This window comes from Sciurus vulgaris (assembly GCF_902686455.1).
Source record: "Sciurus vulgaris genome assembly, chromosome: 1".
Classification (NCBI taxonomy): domain Eukaryota; kingdom Metazoa; phylum Chordata; class Mammalia; order Rodentia; family Sciuridae; genus Sciurus; species Sciurus vulgaris.
The window spans coordinates 17272691-17296291 of NC_136461.1; the positions used below are offsets into that span (position 1 = coordinate 17272691).

The 23601-nt window shown below is 54.4% G+C and overlaps 1 protein-coding gene across 2 annotated transcripts in view; it reads left to right on the top strand.

Annotated features, from left to right (window-relative positions):
• The first annotated feature begins 7614 nt into the window (after window positions 1-7614).
• Window positions 7615-23601, top strand: part of NCMAP (non-compact myelin associated protein) — a 32997-nt gene continuing 17010 nt past the window's right edge. Inside the window, exon 1 of one of the 2 annotated variants that reach the window (XM_079143560.1) lies at window positions 7615-7694. The gene's annotated coding sequence lies outside the window, so the exon portion shown is untranslated. The remainder of the gene's footprint in view (window positions 7695-23601) is intronic. The other variant, XM_079143562.1, reaches the window with a different exon arrangement.

The window sequence follows — 23601 nt, forward strand, 5'->3', positions numbered from 1 at the left end:
GAGACCTGTCCAAGCCTCAGTTCCTCCATGTGTAAAGTGCAGTAGTGTATCCACCACTGAGAGTTGTCTACGTGATTAAGTGGGTTGTGTACGTTACACACGTTACCTAGATGTGAGCTGTAATTTTTATCATTGACCCTTATCCGATGGCCAAAGACTAGTTTACTCAACCTGATTGTTTGCTAGACATCTAGTATGTTTCTAGAGGATTGTGTTTCTAGAGGATGCAAAGACGAAGATGAAATGAGATGCTCAAGACCTAGTAGGAGAAGGAAAATAAATTCAGCTGTATCTATAAGAAAAGGAAATGGCTGGGCGAAATAGTACACACCTGCAAATTAACAACTCAGGAGGCTGAGTCAGGAGGAACACAAGTTCAAGACCAGCCTCAGCAACCTAGCAAGACTCTGTCTCAAAATAAAAAAAGGTTATGGGAGGAGCTCAGTGGGTTCACTTCCCAGTACCCTCTCCAAAGGAAAAGTAAGGTCAATTCTATTGTGAGTATAAAAAAAAAGTTCCCTGGGAACGGATAGTTGAGCTTAGTCTTGAACCTGGAAGGGTGCATATAGTTCAGAGGCTGCTAGCACAATCAAACCAAGATCTCCTTTGACCTTCCAATGCCAACAAGGCCTGGAAGCCCCTGTGAGGTGGCCGACTACGGGGTCACATTATCAAACCTGGCCTGTTCTGCCTGCCGTGCAATTAGCTGAAGCAATAGCTTTGCAAAAGAGAAAACTTATTTGCACAGTGGCCAAACATGGAGGGGGGACCCTGGCTCCAACTTGCCTCTCTGAGGATGGGATTTTAGGATATTTATGGATTAAGAATCAGAGTGCCTTAAAGTATGGGGAAAGGTGCTGGAGGTGATGTCACCCATGGGCCACCGGGGTCATACTCTCGTTGGTTTTTCATGGGACTCATGTTCAGAAACCGGTGGCATTAGCATGAGGTTTCCTCCTTTCGATGTCACCCACTGGACACCTGTCCAGGCTCAGCTGAAAAGACCCTGAAAAGGCCTTCAAGTCCCTGAAAAGTAACCTAAGCAACTGTTATTATCATGAGCACACGTCAGAGGTGTGATCTTCAGCCAAGCTGGTGGGAGAGTCACGATTCATCGCTCAGCTGGCTGTGTGACCTCCAAAATTCGTGATTTTAAAGTCAACTGGAAGCAAGTAATTCAAGCAAGTGAAAGGCTCCAGGTGTAGCTCAGTGGCAGGGCACTTGCCTGGCATATGCAAGGCCCTGGGCTTAATTCCCAGCACTACAAAAAAAAAAAAAAAAAAAAAAAAAAAAAAAATATATATATATATATATATATATATATATATATATAAACAAGTGAAGTTTGAGGGTTTATTCAGGCTTCCCCTGAAGTTTGATTGCATTGGTCTGTTAGGGCTGTCATAATAAGGTACCATAGACTAGTGACTTAGCTAAGTGACACATTTGTTTCCTCACAGTTCTGGAGGCTGCAAGTCCAGGATCAAGGTGTTGGCAAGGTTGATTTCCTCTGGGCCACTGTCATGACCAGGTCGACCAAACTCTCGGGTCCAGTGAGGGGTGAAGGGGGATTTGAAAAATAAAGATTCATAGACACAGATCTTGAAGATAAAGCTGGGGTCCGGTGGAGCCTGCCCTCTGATGGAGATGCAGATCTGAAGAGTCACGCCAGCAATCTTTATTTATATACGTCTGGTTATCAGGTTAAAGACGATGCAACCATTATTCTTTGTATTCAGGAAAGTTACAGAAACTAGGGCATCTATGTAGCTTCTCCACAGTTGCAAAGTGCAGTGCTAGGCGCTTTGTGCAGCTCCCAAGGAAGTCCATTGTTTGAGTTGCTGTAAGGTGGGCAGGAACCGGAGAAGCGGAGCTGGGGAAACACTGTGGCTGTCCAGCATGAGAATTCCTTCCTTCCCGGGAGCTGTGTGCCTGAGATCAAGGTCAGAGCTGACAGGACATTGCACAGAGATTCCTCATGCAGGGCATTGCCATAGTAGCTGAGCATCCTGTGCCCTTGCACAGGAATATTCCCAGGCACTGGGCCTGCCACAGCCATGAGGTCATCAGAGACCCCCAATCTGTCACTGCCCTCCCATCCTCTGTCACCGCTCTCCACAGGTCCCACCCCTCTTTGGCTTACAGAGAGCCCTTTTCCAGTGTCCTCACATGGTCCTCCCTCTGTGTGGGTGCCCCTACTCCTCTTACCATAAGGACCCCAGTCATACTGATTCAGGGTTCACCCATATGATCTCAGCTTGCCTTAATTACCACTTTAAAGGCCTTTTCTTTTAATAGTTACATTCTAAAGTGACTTGAAAAGAGAAACTCATCCTAAGTTGGAAACACCAAAAGTCAAAAATGCTGCCAGGCATGGTGGTACATTCCTGCAATCCTGGTTGGTGGTACATTCCTGCAATCCTGGTGACTCAGGAGGCTGAGAGGCAGGAGGAGCACAGGTTCGAGGCCAGCCTCAGCAACTTAGTGAGACCCTGTCTCACAATAAAAAGGGCTGGGGATGTGGCTCAGTGGGAAAGTTCCCCTGGGTTCAAGCCCCGGTACCAAAATAATAATAATAATATTTAATAAATATTTTAAAAGTCAGAAATGGATTTAATACACCTACACACAGTGCACCTCTTGGCTTAGCAACACATACACTGTAGAGTGTCTGTTGTGCCTCCTGGTGATCACGGAGCTACCTGGGAGCTCCACTTGTTGTTGCCCTCTGTCCTCTCAGGAGATGAGTAGCCCAAATATCACTAGCCTGAAAACGTTCAAAATTCTCAATTCGAAGTACGGTTCCTACTTAATGTATATCATCTTCACGTCATTGTAAAGTCAAAAATCAACATTGAACCATGGAGACTGTCTGTTCTGGAGGTTAGGACTTCAGTATATGAGTGGGGGGGACATGGGTCCCCCATACCGAGGTCGACACGGAATGACTGACAGCCTGGTCATCATGGGAAGAGTCCATCAGAGCCCTCCGTGTTTTGTCCTCAACGAGTGAGACAGCCCAGCTGCAGGAAGGTGGGGGGCGGGGGCAAGATGCCAGGACACCCTGGTGGGGCTCCTGAGACACTGAAGGGCACACAGTGAACGTTCAGCCTGGGAGAGGAGAAGTTCAGGTCTGGGTGCCAGAGTTCCCAACTGCCAACCCTTGTGCAGGACATTCTCTCTAGGCCTGCACCTGAGTCACCCTGGAATCACCTGGGTCCCTCGTCAACAGGCATGGCAGTCTGGCCCCACCCCAGAGGCCCAGTTCTATGGCTGGGCCCTGTAAAAGTCTTTCAGAGTCGGTGGGAGGATGCTCATGTCTGCCCACACTGGGGTTCTCTCTTCCTGGATCGTCACGTGTCCTGGGCCTTTAGAACTGCTGGGGATATAGCTCAATCGGTGGAGTGCTTGCCTTGCATGCATGAGGCCCTGGGTTCCATCCCCAGCACCCCCCACAAAAAAAGAACTGCCGTAATGTGCTGATTGCACAAAATGTCCCTTTATAATCCTATAATTACATTCCCAGCCATTTTTATTTTTTATTTTGAGACAGGGTCTCACTAAGTTGCTTAGGGCCTTGCTTATTTGCTGAGGCTGGCCTTGAACTTGGGATCCTCCTGCCTCAGCTGCCTCCTGAGCTGCTAGAATTACAGGCAGGTGCCAATGCGCCCAGCTTGGCTTATTCATGTTTGTTGGTTCCCCGTTTGAATGATATCGTCATCAAGGTGGGATTACTGTTCTCTTTTACTCATTGCTGGTATACAGCAGGCACTCAGTAAATACTCATGGAATGAATGAACTGATTATGGAAGAGATTGGAGACATGGAGGTTAGGAGACCTGACTGGAGTCACAAAAATAGTAGCTATTGGATTAGGTCTCTTCTCACTGTTTTCTCTGGCTCTACTCTGGGATTGCTAGGGTGACCCTGACAGTGATGGACCCGGCAGGTTCAGAGGAGGCAGGTTCCACCTCAAGAGGGCTGTGAGGGCTAACTGCAGCCAGGAAGCACTCTTCGGATTCTCTAGACATAAACCTGTCTTCCTGGTTCGAGGTGAAAAGTGGCTTCTGCTGATGGCAAAGGGCTTAACTTAATTTACTGCTTCCCATGTTCACTCTGGAAGGGACTTTTCCCCTTTAGTTACCTGTAAGTGGTTTGTGCTGATTCCTAAAATGTAGCATGAAAATGAGGAAGCTCTGGGGGAATTCCCAGGGCTGGCTATTTAAAGGGGCAGCCGTGAGAATGGAACTTAGCGCCGAGCTGGGAGAGGTCTCTGAGACCACGTGGTGCACCTGACATTTTACAAATAAGAAGACAGGGGCCCAGAGAGATCACGCAGCCTGCAGGGGATTCCAGACCCTGACGCTGGTCCCTGACTCTCTTCTCTCCTCACCCTCCATCCTCAGATGTTCCCAGAGGGGAAATGGGAGTTGGCATACAGGACAGGAGCCCTGCCCTCCTCTGCGTCCCACCCCTAGGCAGCATGCAGCAGGCAGCTATCTGGAAACAGCCGTGTGACGAACAGCACTTTGTGCCAGGTAAATAATTAAGAGCCATGACCGGAGTCTTTTGGCCTCTGCAGTCCCCCACCCCCTTTGTTGAGAGGCAAGGAGCTGATTCCAGAAGCAGTTGTCCTTTCTTTCCCATATTGGATATTCCGTGTGGACTGGGGTTTCTCTGGACTCATGATTCCCTGTGCTTCGTCTCCCCACGGAAACTGCATTTTAATCCTACGTGACATTTGGCTGATTCCCCCAGCAACCACCTCGAAAGCCATGAACAGCAGATTAAGGCTTTGAGGGAAGGAGGGAGACCGGACAATCCTGGCTGAGATGAAAACACAGCCGCCTGCAGGCTGGTCCGTCGCAGCGACCTCTGCTAATCAGGCAAGGAAGGGTCCCTGGCGGCGTGTCGATGTGGATGGTGGCATTGCAGCAACGTTTGTCCTTTTTCTTTTCCCCTTTCCATGGTTGGGTCTGGGGATTGAACCCAGGGCCTGGCGCATGTGAGGCCAAAACTCCACCCCTGAGCTCCACCCCCAAGCCCTTCCTCCTACTCTGTGATCTCCCAGGACACAGAATCCGCGTGGCACAACCGAGACCAAGATGGTTTGCTGGCAATTCTACAAGCAATTTTCGTTGACGTGCAAACCTGCTTAGGTAAGCATCGTCTTTTTTAGGAAAGAAGATGGGGAAGATCTGCACGCTTTCTTCACGTCCACCACTGTCTGTCCCTCAGATCTTCATCCGCACGCAGGCACAGACGTGCTGCAGCTGGAGGAGTGTGTTTCCACTTTCTGTGTGCGTGTGCATTCCCACGTGCTGCCAACTCCCAGCGCTTGTGGGTCTGAGCCTTCCTGATGAGGCACGGTGAGTCTGGCTACACTGTCCCTTGGAACTGTGAGCGTGTGCAGATTTTACATAACACGCGTGAGACCTGGGCTTGGTTCTTGCCTCCCTGGGCTCAGGCTCTTGGTACAAGGCCCAAGGAAGACAAGACGATCCCTGAATTGCCTCGTGCTCAGCTAGGAGATTTTGGTCATGGAAGCCTCGGATGCTCAGGGCACGAATTGACTCACCGGCAACCAAGACCCCTCATGACCGTTTTTTTTTAACCTTCCTCCCATGAGCAGTTCCTGTCCGTCCTTCCTGCAGGACATATCACACATCACTTAGTTCCCACTGCCACCTCCTGTCCAACCACCCTCCCACCTGGGGTCCCTCAATCACCATGCAGCCAATCGGGTGGTTTTTAGCAGTAAAAACATAGGCAAAAGCAAGTTGTTGCTTTCCTTCGCACCCTCCACAGGCCTTGGAATAAAGTCTGTACTCCTTGCTCTGACTTGTAAGACCTTGCAACATCTGACCTCTGCCTGCCTTTGCTCTCATTCTGTCCACTCTGCCCTCAGACTCGGCACACACAAACTCCCGCCCAAAATGACCAATGACAGAGTGTTATTACTTCCTTCATAGAACTTTCAGCAAATTACTTTTGCTTTGCATTACCAACCTTGGTGGCTGGGTACCAATGGGCCCTGCGCTGCCCCCTTGGAAGATGAGGTCTACAGAGCTGGGAGGGGCTGCTGTTGACTCAGCCCTGCCTTTCAAAGTGCCCAGCCCTACAAGAACATTCTGCAGTGCTTAATGAATGAATAAGCTGAGAGATAAAGCTTACCTGGAGCCTTCTTATTCTTGTGCCTCTCAGGGTGTGGCTCCCTTTTGTGCCTGACCCTGGTTGTGGGGAGGACTGGTGAAAGAATACCGTCCCCAAACCCCTTCAGGTCATTCTGACATGGCGGGTGTTCTGCAGGCTTGGGCTTGAGCTGAGGGAGACCATAGGAGGTGGGGCGCAGCCATGGAGAACAGAAGGATCACCAAATCTCACAGAGGAGGACCTTCTTGGAGATACCAAGGCTCTTATATGCCAGCACCTTCCCTTCCCCAGGTCCTACCACGTAGCCAGATAGTTCTCCCATTTGCCAGCATTACAAACGCCTCATTTGCATCCCTCACCATAACCATACCAAGGTGAGTCTAGTACATTATTTTCACTTTCCAGAAGGAACTGAGTCTCAGAGAACTTTTAAAAACTTCTGCTGTTTTGAATCAGTAAACCATGAGCCAGAATTTGAACCTACACCATCTGACTGCTGTGCCCTGCCTCGAGACACAGCACAGAAGAGTTTCTGGAAACATCCTAAAGTGGCCCTATATGTAGTTTCGTGCCTCAGACTCCCCCTGACCTCCTGGCTCCTAGTGGCCAGGTCCACCCACCACAGGGAAGCCCTTGCAAGCTCACGCCCCATGTCTTTAGTAAAGAAGGAAAGTGACGGAATTACACCTTGGTTTCCTGTGAAGATAGAGGAAGCTCTTTCTCAGTTCACAGTCAACAGGGAGGAAGGGATCAGAGCTTGAAAGCACCTCACCAGCACTCAAGTCATTTTCTGGATATAATCTGAAAATGATATCCCGAAATGTGGGTCTATCCTGGTCGTCACTCACCTGCTTTGTGACCTTGAGCAAAATCATCTCTGCTTCTCGGGTCTCCGTTTCCCTCCTTGTTCTAGGAGGGGATTGAGATTACCCCTTCTAAGATCTCTCCCTCTTTCCGTCAGTACCGGTGGCGGCCTACTGTGTGCCAGGGATACAGTTCTGGGCTCCCAGGAGACAGCGAGAGCCTGACAGGAGAGTCTGATTCCCTGCGCAAGTTTTGACGCCTGCCAGCTGTCAGTCCTTGGTCGCTGGGGTCTAACATTCCGCCATGGTCTAAATCTCAAGCTGCCCCCAAACCCTTCAGTCAGATCTTTGTCCTCCTGCTTTCAGGGCACTCCGCAGGTTCCTAGGGCTCAGATCAGCGTAATTTGTCCTGTTGCCTTCTGCGGAGTCTCACCTGAAAGTTGTAGCCGGGGACTGAGCACCCAGGGGTGCCAAAACCGAGTCCCCCAAAACAGCCGGGCCCAAGAACAGCGTGGGGACGCCGCGGGGAGGCGCCGCCACTCCAGCGTGCGGGACGCTGGCACCCCCAGGCGGCCCCCGAGGCTCCCGGGAATCACCTGTGCGGGGCGGGGCCGGGGCGGGACCCCCGGGCGGGGGCGGGATCCCCAGGCGGGCGGCGCCGGGAGCAGACGGCGGCGGCCACCACGCGCAGGGACCGCGGCGGGGCCGGCGGGAGGCCGAGCAGGGTCGTCCGAGCAGGTAGGAGGGGCGGTGTCGTCCGGATCCGCCGGGAGCGAGCCGCAGCCAGGTTCAGGCCTGCGGCTCGGCGCACCGGGCGGGGAGAGTCCGAGGGTGCGGTCGAGGCGCCCCCGATCTCGCCCCACCTTCGTGGGAGTGAGTGTCTGGTGCCTGGCCCTTTGGGGCGGTGGTCGGGAACTGTGGGGGGAGGCTGATCATCCAGGTGGAGTCCGAGTGCGTGCGTAAGGTGTCCAGAGTGCAAAACCGAGCCCCACCCAGCACGGAGAAGCGCCCTAGAGTCAGCCAGCACTGGGGGGTGATATTTTGGGCGTCTAGAAATCGTTTCCTCCTCCCACCCACCATCCAAGCCCCCAGTGGTGAGACCTAGACTCCTGGAACAAAAGCCGGGCGGTAGAATGGGCTTTGACTCGCTTGGGACTCGCTTTGCCTCCTCTGTGAAATGGGCGTCTTGACTGTCGGCCCGATGTGGAGGCCCCTCCGGAGAATTTGCAGTTTGCAGAGATGAAAACCCACCGCGCCGGGAGGAACCCAGGTTTCTATCAGATCAGCAAAGTCGACAGACCAACTGGGGCAGCTCCCGCAGCACCCACTGAGCTGCCCCCTCAGAGGAAAGCTGCAGAGGACTCTGGTCCTCAGGGTACCCCTGAGGGAGGACGAGGTGACTGGGTCAAATACAAGACAGGATTAGAAGGACAAGGAAGCCCTGGAGTCTGGGAGGAAAATCCTGGAGGACTTTTGGAAGAGGTGGGATTTGAGCAGAGCTGGGAGGGGACCCGGTGGTTCACTGTGCAGGTACAGACTCGGGTTGCTCCTAACTCCTGGCTGTCTTAACCCTGGGCCAGCCCCTCTTTCCCCAGGGGTTCCCTTTCAGTGTTCCTTAAAGGAAGCAGTTTTTCTGACAGATTCAGAGAAGCACATCATCTGGAGACTCCGCCCCACCAAGAGCGTGAGGCTTCTTCTGCTTTATGGGTCATGGTCCCCGGTCATTTGTTTAATATCTGTGAGCTCTGAGCACGGAGAGCGAAGCTGCCTGGGTCCTCATTTTTCCCCCACCCAGCCTGGTGCCTGGCACCTGTCAGGGGCTCAGTGAATATTGGTGGGACGAAGACAGCCAGGCTGCCGTCTGGGTGCTTGGCTTTGATGGGAGATCCTGACAAAACTGACCTTGAGCTTCTGTTCATTGTCCACCTCCAACTTGAGGGGTGGATCCCCCTCCCATGTCGGTCCGTGTCCTCCACACCCCCTCCGTGTCAGAAGAGGAGCCAGTTCTGGACTTCTGCACCTCCCAGGAGGCCTGGCCAGTGTGCTGGGCCTGGGTCTCTGAGAGAAAAGCCGAGCCCACCCCACTAGTCCCAGTGCGAGGAGTCAGAGCGGCAGAGCTAGCAGGAACCCGGAAGGCAACAGAGGGTGCCCCTCGGTCAAAGGCAAGGAAGCTGGGCTCGGGAGAGGGTAGGCGTACTCAGGTTCCCCATCCATCGGCCTCCCGTGCCGCCCAGACCTCTCCGCCCCGGGCATCCCACTCTTGGCCTTGGGCTCTGGTAGAATGGAGCCCTTGTTTGCCCTGAATTGAGCTGCTGATCTGAAGTATAGATCCTCGGTGGGCAGGAGGAGGCAGGGCCACAGGAAGGAGCTGGAGCTGCCGGTGGGGCTCCTCGGACTCCTGGGGAGGCTGCGGGGTGGGGCGGTGGGGCTGGAACCTCTCATGTGGTTTGAAACTCCCACGGGAGGTGGCTGCAGTTTGGCCTGAGGATGGAAAAGAGGGAGTGCCAATGTCTGAGACAGAGAGCTCTGTTCTGCTCCCGCCCCAGGCTCCAGGGCCTGTGGCCCAAGCCAGGCACGCCTGAGCCGCCGGGGCCCTCGGTGGGGCTGGCCACGCTGGTGGAGGGCCTGGTGGAGGGCCGGCGGGCCTTGCTCCAAGCAGCAGTGCAGCAGCAGAGGGACAGAGCACAGGGACTTTGCCCTGCACCCTGCCCTGGGCTCCAGCCCATGGCCTCCCTGAGCCTCAGTTTCCTGATGTCTTAACCAGAGACGGTGACTCCACAGCAGTCACGTAATGAGTGTGGGTTTCCTCTTTGGAGAATCCTGTGTCTGGGGCCACCGAGCCAACTTTCAGGACAAACAGCCTCAGGGGCTTAAAATTCCTGTCCCCATCTCCTTCTGCTCTCCGGCCACCCTGAGGCCAGCAGTGCTTCTCTGCCATGCCTTCTGCCACACCGTTCCGCCTCACCTCGGGCCCGGAGCCGACTGTGGACTAAACCTCTGAAACCGTGAACCGAAATAAACAAATAAATAAAGCTCTTGTCACGGTTCCCCTGCATTTAGCCGGCCAGGCCGTCGGGGCCAGAGCCCACCTCTTACAGCACAGCCCTCGCTCTGCTGGGAGCTGGGGGAGCGCTCTGCGGCCTGCGTGGGTTTGACAGGCCGCCGGCACCCAGGGGTTTGGCTCTGAGGTTTCTACCTGTTCCTCCACCTGGGGTGTCTCCTTAGCAACTGCATGGCTCGCCCCCACTGCTGTGCCAGCCCCACATCCCTCCTGAGGGTCCCTAGGACTTCAGCCTGCAGCTCACAGAGGCAACAAACGGCAGCCCTTGCCTGTGAGAGTCTCCTCGGTGCCCACACAGGGCTAAATGCTCCACATGCCTCAGTCCCTGTGCCACCCACCAGCATCCCCGGGGGTGTGGTTGTTCCTTAGTTCCCTGCTAAGGTCCAGAGAGATGAAGCAACTTGCCTGTTGTCACAGAGTCAGGCAGGGATGGATTCTGACTTGCCTGGCCTGAGGCTGTTAGGCCTTAGTGAGCCCCTTCTCTTATAAAAAATATTTAAAATGAAGTTTATGATTGTATTGGTACATTAGAGCATTTCTTCAACCTACAAGATCCTTTTTCCTTAGGATTTTGAAAGAAATGACAACATTTTGTGGGCTTCTGAAAGCTTCGCGTGCCCTGGGCCACTAGGCCCCCGTGCAAAGGAGGGGCAGGCTGGGCCCGCCCGTCACTGTGGAGCTCTGACCCCTTCCCTGTACTGCCTGTTGGCTGGGAAGGCAGGAAGAGAGAAGGAGAAGGGAGGGAGGGAAGGAAAAAGAAAACTGGGGGAAGGACTGGTTATCTGCGACCTCAGCACCTTTAATGGTATTGAGTTTGTTCGAGAAAGTACAACTCGGTTTGTTTGTTTTCCCTCCCTGTTGCTGACTTTTTTTTTTTTTTTTTTTTTTTTTTTTTTTCCCATCCTGAGAATTGAGCCCAGGTCAGGGTCTCACGTGCACTAAGCCAGGGCTCCACCACTGAGCCACATGTCCAACCCCCTGGCTGCTCTTTTATTTATTGGAACCAGGGACTATACCCAGGAGTGCTTGACCACTGAGCCACATCCCCAGGCCCTTTTTATATTTTATTTTGAGACAGGGTCTCGCTGAGTTGCTGAAGGCCTTGCTAAATTGTCGAGGCTGGATCTGAACTTGTGATCCTCGTACCTCAGCCCTCCCAAGTTGCTAGGATGACAAGTGTCGTCCACTGCCTTGGCCCTTGCTTCTTTTTGATCAAAACTTTCGAAGGAGCCAAGCCCATTCATTCCATCTTCTTTCTTTCTCTGAAATTCGGGAGGCCCCACCTCTGCCTTCCTCTCCAGCCTACAAACCTGAAGTGTGACTCGTTTGCCAGTAGGATGAAAGGGAATTCATGTACCTTTAAGAAAGAGCTCCAAGTCCCTATCCACCTGATTCCCCCAGTACACGCCACTGGTCATGGTAGCAAGAGTACTTAACATTTTCACGAGCTTTCCGTGCTCTGGGCATTGTGCTAATCACGTGGCAGCTTTTTCCGCAGCCCCCGCCCCTACCCCTAAGCCTAGGAGCCCTTTGGTGAAGCGCCACATCTATCTCCAGTTGCAGACACTGAAGCTAGGAAAGGCTTTCCCAGGTGGCAGTGCCAGAACTTGGGCCCAAGTCTTGTGTGTGGCCAGAGTGTAACCCCCAGGAAGGCCAGGGCTGTGCCTGGTTTCCCGTGGACTCCCCACCACCCAGCGCAGTGCCGTGGGTCATACAGGAGACCCTCCCACTGACATCCACATCCGCGGATGCTAAGTCCCTGAGGATAAAATGGTGACATATTTGCACAGAACCTGCCCCCATCCTCCCCGTGGGCTTTAAATCATCTTGGATCATCTCGAGATGACTTATAATACCTAAGACTGTAAATGCTATGTAAATAGCTATTATCGTGTTAGGGGATTTAAAAAAAGAGTCTGTTCAGTGCAGATGCAATTGATTTTCAAATATTTCAATCCACCATTGACTGGACCCACGGAAGAGGAACCTGCAGCCGCAGAGGGTCTCCTGCTTCCTCCTGCACGAGTAGGGAATGAGGAAGCTTGACAGAGTCTGCAGGTTCAGGCCCTCCCACTTGCCTGCCCTTTAGGGACGCTCCCTCACCTGGGTCCCTGCTCCTTGTCCTGAGCCAATCACTGTCTGCCTCATTCATGCAGAAATTGGCAGCTCCGGTCCAGGGGGTCCTCTAGGACAGCTGAAGCCTACTGGACTGAGCCATTGAGAAAAGCAGCCAGGGCTCAGACTTCCTCCTCCATCCACCTTCCTCCAGCCCCACCCCCACCCAGCCCTGCAGGTGAAATCTCACAGGAGCCCAGCCCGCTTCTTCTCCCCGGGGACTTAAAGGTGAAGCCTCTTGTCATACCTGGCAGAGTGCCAGCCAAATATTTCTTCTTGAAGAACTAATGGAGATGAAAATATTCCAAAAATTACAGAGAGGTGAATGAACGCGGATTGAAAGGATTCATGCAATAACCAACAGTAGAAGGAAAAATCCAGAAATACCATGGCAAAATTAGAAAACAGGGAGGACAAAGACAAAGAGCAGGAATCGCAGATCCATTTACCAAGGAACAAAAATCAGATTGACAGAGTTTCTCCCTAACAACACCCCAACAAAGGAAGTCAGGAGGTAATGTCATAAGAATCGAAAGAAAAGAACTCTTTCAATCCAGCATCTTAAAGCCAGCCAAATTGTCATTTAAACATGAGGTCATTAAAAAAAATATTCTTGGGCAAATAAAGCCTCAGAAGGTGGAATACACAAAGACCACATTGAAAGTGCTCCCAGAGGAAATACTAAAATAATAAAAAGAAGCCCGTTCCAGGAGACGCCTGCAGAGCTGCAGTTAGCGTGTGCAAGCTGCGAGTTAGCGTGTGCAAGTTAGCGCAAGACACAGAAGCGGTGTTCGCGCTCTAGGAAGGACAGTACTTGACACAACTAGTTTTTGAAAAAAAAAAGTATTGGAAAGTCCGGGGCCTTCCCTAAATGCTGAGAGTCGCCAGATCCGGGGAAGCCATTATCCGGGGAACCCAGGGACTGCCCAAATCGGCCAAGCGGAAGAGTCGCAGGCTGCCCAGAACTGCTGGATCCAAGGCCACGTGGCTCAGTTCCAGATCTGGGGATCCGAAAGCTGCTGTGTGTCACTCCAGGTCCTGGAACTCAGGGTCTGGTTGCCTGTGTCACAGTGTCCCTGAAGCACTGGTGTTTAGCTTTCCAAGAGAAGAGGGTGGGCCTTGGGCTCAGACGCTTTGGAAGGAAGTCCTGTCCAGCTGGAACTTAATGACATTGTTTCATCTGATTCCTTTTGTTACTTTCTTTTAATGGCAAGTGACATGGGTTTCCCACTTTGAGAAGTGGTAGGAATTTTCTGCCTAGGGGGCTGGGATGTAGCTCAGGGTGCGAAGCCAAGTTTGATCCCTAACCCGGGGAGGAAAAAAAAAGAAAGAAGGAAAATCTCTGTTTAGAATGAGGCCAGCGTGTCTTAAAGGAAAGACGGGCTCTCCATGCAAAGCCCTCGGGACTGTTGCAAACAATTTTTAGAAGAGGGCCGAGGTGGAGGAGGCTCAGCTGGAGCGGTGGGCGCCATGGCAGAGCGGGCTGGCTGGGTGCGGGCTGGCGGGCTCCCCGGGCAGTGGAACCGACCACTCCAACACCTGGTGGCTTAAAACAACTTACCTGCTCTCTCCCGCCTCCTTCAGTCGGCTGGGATCAGCCGGGAGGCGCTCAGGAGATCCTGAGGTTGTGGCCAGATGCTCGGAAGGCTCAGTGGCTTGGGGGTCCGCGACGGCTCCCTCCCAGGGCTTTCCACCAGGCTGGTCACTGGGAGCTCAGCAGGGGCTGCCACTAGCGCAGGCTCCTCCCCGCGTGCCCTGGACCTCTGCAGCATGGCGGCCCAGGTCCGAGAGGGAGGGTCCCAAGAACGAGGATCTGGAGAGGCAGGAAGCAGTGGCTGCCACTTAGGGACAATGTCCAGAAAGCCAGCATCACGTCCAACATGCGCCAGTGCTCTCAGGCGCCATGGGCCACCCAGGGCCAGGAGAGCAGGCAGGTGGCTCTGCCTCTGGATGGGGCATGGTTCTGGTATTGCTGTTGTGGCCCTTGGGAAACTGCAGCTTGCGCAGGGGACACGCTGGTGAGATTAGGGGACAGGAAGCCACCCATTCTGCAGGGGTGCGCTAGGGAGGAAGTCAGCGCAGGGAAGACAGAGCTGTCTCCGGAGACTTGGCTGCTGGGGCAGAATGGGGGGCTCCATTCCGCAGCCTGTTTGAAGGGATCCGTGACTCGGAGCCTCGGAGAGGGCACAACGTTCCGTGATTCCAGCTCTGCTTCCCTTAAGTGGCTGCTCCTCCGGGAGGGGCTGTGGCCTGCTCCTTCACGCTAACACATCCCAGCCCCAAGCAGCGGAGAAAGCTCCCCCGCGCGTCCCTCTGGGCACCTGGGAGATGATTCCTGAATGCTGGGCGCACGGTCGGGCCTTCATCCTGTAGCGTCCAGGTCCACACTTGGCCACTTCATTGGAACTAATGTCGTAGTTTGCAATTAAAAAAATCTGCCCTATGTCCAGGCACTGAAGGAGCCCAGAGAAGCTCCCTGGTCACACAGTGCTGAGAGGGGCTGCCTGGTGGCCTGGGCTCAGGTGGTCAGAGCAGAGGACAGAGTGGACGTCAGAGCCCACCCTGCTGGCCAGGCCTCCGGGGCTGTTCTCCTGCTGTCCACACAGGCTCCTCCTCTCTTTTTGGGGGCCTTCCGAAGGGCAGCCCGTGCTGGGTGCTGGCAGCGTGGCTGTAACTAAGGCACTGTCGCCAGGGGCACCTCCCATAGAAAGGAAGACAGGGCCACCCCACTGAGAGCTCAGCCCAGGCCAGTGCTGGCCAGGCACCTGCTGTAGGTGGACGAGAGGGTCCTGAGGGAGCATGGCCTCCTTGACGGGCAGGAACCTCGGGTGGTCTTGGAGGAAAGGGAGGGTGAGGTAGGCCTGCGGTGCCCTTCATGTGCCTGGTGCATACAGTAAGGCGAAATATTTGGCACCTTTGGTGTTCACAACGAGGAAGGAGACAGGCCTCGGGGTCACAGGCCCAAGGTGACAAGACCGTCGGAATTCGCACCCAGGTCTAATTCCAAAGCCTGCATCTCACAAGAGGGGACAAATGCCAGCAGGTCCCCAGAAGTCCCACAGCCAAGCTGTGGAGGGTGCAGGAGGAAGCATGTGGAGACGGGCGGCAGGAGGCGGGTGGTCGGGGCGCAGCGCCTGGGCTCCACGGCTCCCAGCCCCGCCGGAATCTCACCTCCCAGGCACCCAGCGCCTAAGGAGGTGCTGGCTCGTGATGTGTCCCCGTCCCAGGCAGGGTTGGGCCTGATCCCAGGTCCCCTGCCCTGCCCTGCAGAACTCAGGCCCCACCCAGCTTCCGCCCGGCCAGGCCGCCCTTGCAGGCTGGGCGTTGCCACCTGCGGCCGGGACAGAGTGCAGGGTATTTATTTTTGCGGCAGGACTCCTACCTGGGGGCTCGGTTATATAACCCAGAGTTGACACAGCAGGACGGAAAACCAATTCTTCTTTTTTTCTCGGTCTCAGACGAACTTTTGAAACTGGAAAGCTGCAGGTCCCCCTCTTCTTCCTCCCTCACCTTAGGGTGGTCATTAATTTTATTCTTGATTCTGGCACAGCTGGTGGTTTGGAGAGATCTTTGGGAAGGGAAGAAAAGTGAACTATATTCAAGGGCTGCTCTGTGCTGAACACCATCAGGGGCTTGATACTTAGTATTTCCTTTCACCTAGACAGTCATCCAGTGAAGGGGGGTCCTGTTATTACCTCCATTTTACACAAAGGGAAATAAAAGCACAGAGAGGGTAAGTAACTTTCCAAAGGCCACCCAGCAAAGCCGGTCAGGCTCTGCCAACTTTTCAAACCCCTCACATGGAGCTGTGGCATAGGGATTCTTGAGAGCAGAGCATGGAGCTTCCCTGAGGAGTTGATTCCCATTGAATCCCTCACCTCTCATCTACACCCTGGCCTTCCCTGGGCCCTCAGCTCCGCTGTCCTGGGTCCCTCACTATCCCATCCCCGCCCAGCCCTCCACTTCCCTTCCTGAGTGTGTCTTGCCCGCCCCTCCCCCCCCCGGTCTTCATCCTCACTGTTCGTCCCAGCTGGGATGTAACTCCTCCTTTCTCCACTTTACAAAATCTCAGTAAATAATGATTCTCACTCATTGAGAAGAAGCAGTGAAACAGAGAGACTGAAATCTGGAACTCTGGTCTACTTAGTCTAAGTTCCACCACCGTTCCACCACTTTTGCAAGCTGTGTGACCCCAGACAAGTTACTTAACCCCTCTGAACCTCGTGTTCTGCTCCCCTACGGTGAAGATCATGATACTCACCTCATAGAGTTCTTAGAGGGTGGAATGGGTCACAGACTATTCCAATGAAAACCTTATTTGTGAAGAGTTTAGAAAGTGCTTGGGCACAGTAAGTGCTCACTGAATGCTTTTACGATGGAATCCTCCACACATGGCCAGACTGAAGCCAAACGCCCTGCTTCACACGCGACCTCACTTGACATCATGGGTAGAAACTTGGCCTCTGGTGCCTCCGTTGCCCCACCTATAAATTTTAGATGATAATGTGCGTCCTTCTGGGGGGACAAGACCCTCAGCAGGGCCTGGCCCTTAGCACCGGATGAACGCCGGCTGCTGTTCTGTGACTGGATTCAGGCCCGGTCACTCTGACCCCACGGCCCGAGAGCCCTGTGGCCACTGGTACCTCTCTGGTTCCAGCCCTCCAGTCAGCGCCCTCCCCCTGAGCTCCATGGCCCCCCGAGCCGTCGCGTGCTTAGTGTCACACTGTGTCACGGTGGGGCCACGGGTGGAGGAGAAGCAGGCACGGTGGCCCCGGCTCCACCCTCGCTCAGGGCTGCTGGCCAGCCAGCCATCTTGGAGGCCCTCTGCTCATCCGCTTAGCGGGAACTTATTTAGCTCATGCACCGACTGAGCGTTCCCACCTACGCTGTGCCCCATGGTGTCCATGGCGCTGGCGGTTGAGGCTGAATAAAACCTTACAGCCCCTGCTTTCATGGAATTCAGAGTCCTCTGGTCTAAGGGAAGGTGCTAACTACCACCCGTGGCGAGCAGGGGACACAGCACCATGAGAGGCTGCAGTGTGGAGATCTGATGCAACACGGGGTTAAAGCATCAGAGGAATCAGTAGGGGAGGAAAAGGTGGCCTGACACATGCAAAGGCCCTGTGGCAGAGCTGGGAATGACTGTCAGGGCTGAGCTCCTACAGGGAGGAGGCCGCAGGGAGCTACTGGGTCCAGACCCTGAAGGAGCCTAGACCTGGAGAGGTGGGAAGGAGGGGGAGACAAGGCATCTGTAAGGAAGGGTGACAAACCCGAAAGAGCTGCGATGGGGTGGTGAACGGTGACGGTGGGCGTCTTAGGTTTCTAGCTTCAGAAGCCCCTGACGGATGTGTCGTTCTCCGCAATAGAAAGACCAGATTCTGAGACGTGCGCTGGGCATGGCAGGACCAAGACACAACCTGTGCACTCAGGTCGCTGATGGAGCAGCTGGGGACAGCGGACATGTGGTGACAACCATAGCTGATCATGTGATTTGATGACGATAACGGCCAGTGGGACCCTGAGAAAAGGCCAGGATTGGACCCGGCAGTCCTGCTGCTGGGCCTGCGAATCACAGCCTGCTTTCAGCTGCCTGGGTCCACCCTCCGCATGTCCAGCTGCCTTCAAGGCACCCAGAACCGTGCCGGGCACTGGACCCTGGCCGTGGAGGAGAAAGACAAGTGCCCTTGTGCAGAAGCCAGCTTCTCCAGAGGACGGGCAGCTCACAGCCAGGCAGTTCCAGATGGTGGCTCTTCTCTGGAGGAGTTCAGGAGGGGGAGTGGGGAGGAACCTCTGGGAGGGGAGCAGGACGGGCGGTGACGCTGACCAGTAGGACTGCCCACGGGCCGACAGCAGGAAATCCGTAGTGAGGGATCCTAGAAGGGAGTGGAGGTGGCGAAGTCCTCGGGGGTTACTTTTTTAGAACTTAGTGACAGCCTTAATGTGAGTTTTTGAAGCGTTTGAAGGTTTTGGGGTTTTGAAGTATAAATAGAAGTTCTCCAGGCAAACGGGGTTAGGAGGCCATTCTAGAATAAGTGTGAAAGGAAGCAGTGGCCGTGTGATTCAGGACCCGGGAATGTGTGCCACACCAGCTCCTCGGTGTCTTTGAGGCAGTGTTCAGAAGCTCCATGTGACCCCCAAGGCCACTGCGGCGTCATTTCCTTCTCGTCGCCAGTGTGTGACGCTCTCCCTGGCACATGGTATGTGCTCCGCAGATATTTCCTGAATGCACTGAACAAATGAATGAGTCAGTGTTGGTAGGAGAGGCAGCCAAGAGAGGACGGGGTACGAATCAGCGCCCTTCTGCACAATACGGGCCACATGCGTAACTCGAAAGGCCCAGGAACCACGTCCCCAAAGCAACAAGGAGCCGGCTGGGTTTGGATATGGCATTAATCCAATGTAGCCCAAGTAGCATCATTTTCACTTGGGATCAGCAGAAAACAATCCTGAATGCGCTATTTTACATTCTTTGATTTTGTGCAGAGGCTTTGAAGCCCCTTGGGTGTGCGACACTCGGAACAAACCTTGACCAGCGTGGCCGCGGTGCCTGGGCGCCAGGTGGAGGGCCAGCCGGGAGTTCGGGCTTCACGCACCAGAACGATGGTCTGCTGAAGGTCTAAGCAGAGACGGGCGCGGTCACCCAGGGTTCCCAGGGTGGGTTGGGCGCAGCTGGTAGCTCCCCGTCCTCCCCACTGTGGGCCGATGGGTCACACCGAGGGCACAGCACCCCCGCCAGCTAATGAGCGATTTGGAGGTGGGGGTGGGCTACAACTAGAACCCCCTCCTCTCTTGGGCCCCTGGCCTGCCTGGCCTCGGCCACTTCTTCCTCTGAGACTCAGAGGCCCTTCCAGGGCAGCCAGGAGTCCCTGAACGGGCAGGTTTGGGCTGAGCCCTGTGCCCGCTGTGGTTTCTGGTAAACAGACGTGGCCCTGGGCAGCTTGGTGAGGAGACGGTACCTGTTGGCCATGTGGGGGCGGGCTGGGGACCCCCACGCAGGGAGGCACACGCACTGCACCGTCCTCTCCCCGCATCTCGGCCCCTCAGTCTGCGAGGATGGGGTGCCCTGTTTGCACCCCACACATCCTCCAGAACCGCTTTCCTGCCCATTCTTGTCTTTCCCAGACCCGACTCACACTTTGCTCTCGTGGGCACACACCCAGAAAGTTCCTTCCACCTCCCTCCAACACTTAAGGGGGGGGCAGGGAAGCAGAAGGACTGGTCCTGGCCCTGCTCTGGCAGCTCTGTGACTCTGGACAGCTTACCCAGCCTCTCTGAGCCTGTTTCCTTGGGTGTAAAGCAGAGTGGCGTGCAATGAGGGCTCACCGGGACCAGGAACACGAAGCCCCAAGCCCCAGGGGTGGCACAGAGCCAGTGGAGATGCTCATCACCCACCACCCTGCTTCCTGGAGAGTCAGGCCCAGCCACACACCTGGGCCCTGCTGTGGGGCTCACCTGGATTCTCCCAGACCTGAGGTTCTCTGGGGTCCCCTCAGCCTCTGGGGACAGGGCTCACCCACATTGAAACTAGGAGGTTTGGCACAGACAGGCCTCCTGAGCTCAGTTCTGTGGGGTGTGAGGCACCAGCATCCCAGAATCCTGAGACCCAGGTGGATTCCTCAGAGCCAAAGGTTCCTGGGCCCAGCGGACCTTGGCGAGGGTGCCCAGGGCAGGTCAGCACCGAAGAACTCTGAAGCAAGGTCACAGCCACTGGGCACGGCGGACCTGGGCTGTAATACTTTCAAAAACCCCCAAGGAGGTTTAAATTTCTTTTCAAATCAGAGGACAGGTCTTTTGAAGGTGGAAAATAATGTTTCCATATTGGAAAATAAATAATATTTAGAGACCACAAAAAAGGTATCATAGTAGAAACATGAGGATGTGGCCGTGACCGAGTCCGCGTCCGTTCAAGCATGCTCACTGGGCAGGACGCTGTCAGGCGCTTCTTATTCAGATCCTATGGTCCGAGAGGAGGAAAACAGGGACACTGAGTAGTTTGTCCCCAAGAGTGAGTTTCGGGTGTCAGGTGGCTTTGGACCCCAGCTCTGAGTCCACGCTCGCTCTCACTACACACGCTGGCGGTTTCAAGCCCTGGTTTTCTTTATGTGGAGTCCTCAGGGCAAGATAGTCACCCCATTTTAAAAGCTGAGGACACTGAGGCCCAGAGAGGGGGAAGCCTTGGTCCATGATCTCTTCACTAGTCAGCGAGGGAGTCAGGAGCTGCCCCTGAGCCTCTCTCAGCAGCCAGGCCATGTCCCTCCAGGGTCTCCCCTGCCACCCACGAGGGCCCCTGGCTGCACATAGGCCTCCCTGCCTTCCTGCTGCCTCCTTCTCTTTCCAGCCTCCAGGCCACGGCAGGTCTGCTGGGGTCTGTGCAGCGTCCACGTCCCATGAGGGTGGAGAAGGGGAGGCAGGAGACCAGAAGGCAGTTTACATGAAGCCGTGGTCCCCCAGACAAACGCACCTCTGTACCCCCGGGCTGTTGTGACTGGCCACCGGCCAGCTCTTGCCAGCCACTCAGCCTGAACGGCTGGCATTGTTCCTCCCCGCCAGCAGCGGTCCAGGCCCGGCGTGGGCAGGCCAGGGGAGGGCAGAGCCTGCCGGGATGCAGGGCGTGGGTAGCAGCGCTAGGGAGGGCCGGGCCACGTCCCCAGCCTCACCAGGCCTCCAAGTCGCAGGATGGAAGGACTCAAGAGGGAGGTCACTGGGTCCCAGCTCTGGGTTCAGCAGAGAGCAAGCTGCAGACCAGATGGCTGCCCGAAGTCACACAGCGAGTGAGGGCAGGGGTGAGACAGTCCAGGGCTCCTCGCTTCCAGGCCAGGGTTCTCGCCCCGCATCCGGTCTCTCCTCAGGGCTTCCAAGGCGGCCCCCTGAATCAGGAAGGTCCGTAGACCAGGACACTCAGGATCCAAGGATTGTCACAGTAAGGTAGCGACCGCCGGTTTCCTAGAATTCCAGACTACAATGCAGATGCTCCGGGGAGCAGTGTATCCTCCACCCATTAGTGACAAACTCCTGGAGGTTGGTCGAGCCCTGGAAAAGCAGCGGGAAAGGCAGAGAATCTAAAGTCAATTATGGGAAGAACTCAAGGTTTTTGAATTGGCAAGTTACTGGCCTTGGTGGGGTTTTTTGTTTGGTTTGTTTTTTGGTTTTTTTTTTGGTTCTGGGGATTAAACTCAGGGGCGCTTTACCATTGAATTACATCCCCAGCCCTTTATTTAATTTTTATTTTATTGTATTTTATTTTTATTTTGAAACAGGGTCTCACTGAGTTGTTAAGGCTGACTTTGAACTTGAATCTTCCTGCCTCAGCCTCCTGAGTCACTGGGATTACAGACGTGCGCTGCCATGTCTGACCTCGCCTTTGTTCTTTAGAAATAAATAAATGGGCTGGGGATATAGCTCAGTTGGTAGAGTGCTTGCCCTGCAAGCACAAGGCCCTGGGTTCAATCCCCAGCACCGCAAAAAATAATAATAATAAAGAAAGAAAGAACCGAGGAGGTTGCTGGCCCTCACCTGGGAAAAGTCAATTAATTACATTACATATTCTTGCTTTTAATAGGTGACAGAAGAAACCCAGAAACCTCTGTACCACAGCCTGAACTCAGGGCCTCGCACATGCCAGGCGAGCACTCTACCACTGAGCTGCGCCTCCAGCCCTTTTTATTTTATTTTGAGACAGGGTCCTGCTAAGTAGCTGAGGTTGGCCTCTAACTCGCGATCCTCCTGCCTCAGCCTCCCACTGATCTTGTTTTGAATCAATCAGGAAGGAACTCTCAGAAATGTCGCAGATGAGCCTCCTCTCTACGTGGCCCTGGGTGCCTCACTGGCCCTCACTTTCCCGTTTGTAAAGGAGAGGGCAGTGGACTCCAGTCTTCAGACTGGGTACCACAGACCCTGGGATGACACAGAGCTGCCTCCTGGGGCCACCACAGAGTGAGTGGAGTGGTGAGGGGAAACAGTGGGGTTCTAGTAGGAGGGAGGAATTTTGTTCCCCACGCCCTTGGGGAGTTGGTTTTCTATCATAAGCAAATCTCCCAAAGCCAACAGGAAAGTAGATCACTGTTCAGTCTAGACAGACACATCAGCAGATCTACTGGTTTCATTTTTTCACGCCTGACAAAGTCCCCTGCACCTGCTCCTCCCCCAGATGGGCAGCCCCTGGTTCCCCCAACTCCTTCCTGTCAGTGCCCCAGTCCCCGGGTCCCCTTCACCTCTCCTCCTCTGTCCCCCGTAGCGGGTCCCAGTCCCCGGGTCCCCTTCACCTCTCCTCCTCTGTCCCCTGTAGCAGGCACGCTCCAGGACGCATTCTGCCTGTGAGTTCTAGAGTGGAAGTGACTTCCCTCGGGTAAAGCAGGAAGAGTCTGACTGGAGGCCCAGGGCGGGGAGGGGTCCCCACCTCAGGGCAGGAGGAGCTGTTGGAGGTGTTTGAAGTTTGGGTACAGGGTGCTACTGGGTGCACACAATCACCCTCCTGGGCGCAGAGGTCTGCCTGCCCAGGGGCCTCCCGAGCCCCATGCCCACACCCTGCCCCAGCCGGGGGACTTTGCAGATATGACTCATTTAGGCCTTGGAGATGGGGACATGACCCTGGACTGACCACAAGGTCCTTATAAGAGGTGGCCTGAGAATCAAAGAAATGAGGTGCAATGAGGGAAGCAGAGATCAGGAGACAGGAGGGTGCTACCCTGCTGGTCGCGAGACCCGGGAAGGAGCCGAGCAGTGTGGGCAGGAAAGATTGTCCCCCAGAGCCTTCAGAAGGAGGCAGCCCTGTGGACCCTGACTTTAGCCCACTGAGACTGCCTTTAGACACATGCCCCTAACGCCACACACACACACACACACACACACACACACACACACACACACACACGTTGATTTAAGCCACTAAGTTTGGAGACATTTGTTAGTGCAGCAATGGAAAATGAATTTATCCGAGCTTGGCCATATATTAGCACAGATACCTCAGGCAAATTACCTAACCTCTCTGAGCCTCAGTTCCTTCATCTGTAAAATCAGGAAAACATCTGTGGAAAAATATATGTAAAGTACTTAGCATATAGTACTTAGTATGGTAAGTGGTGCTTAGCATGTAGTACTTAGCATGGTAGCTGGTACACAGTAAGCACTTGCTAAAGGTACCTATTGTGTTTGTGGTGATCATCATCATCATCATCATCGTTATTTTGGTTGTTTATCCACAGATGTAAGAACAAACTGGACGTTTTCCTTCTTGTCTAGAAACTTCTTGGAGGGAGAGAGTAGGAAACTGTTCAGAATAGGTCTGGTGGCACTGCTCCAGTGGTTCTCAGCCAGGGGGTCGTCACAACTAGGGGATGCGTCCAGCCTCTTAAAGGTCCAGGAAGCTACTAAACATCCTACTATGCACAGGACAGCCCTGTGCGACAATGATCTGGACCCAGTGTCAGTAGTGCAGGGCCTAGGAAACCCTGCTGTCCTCAGGCCCTGCTG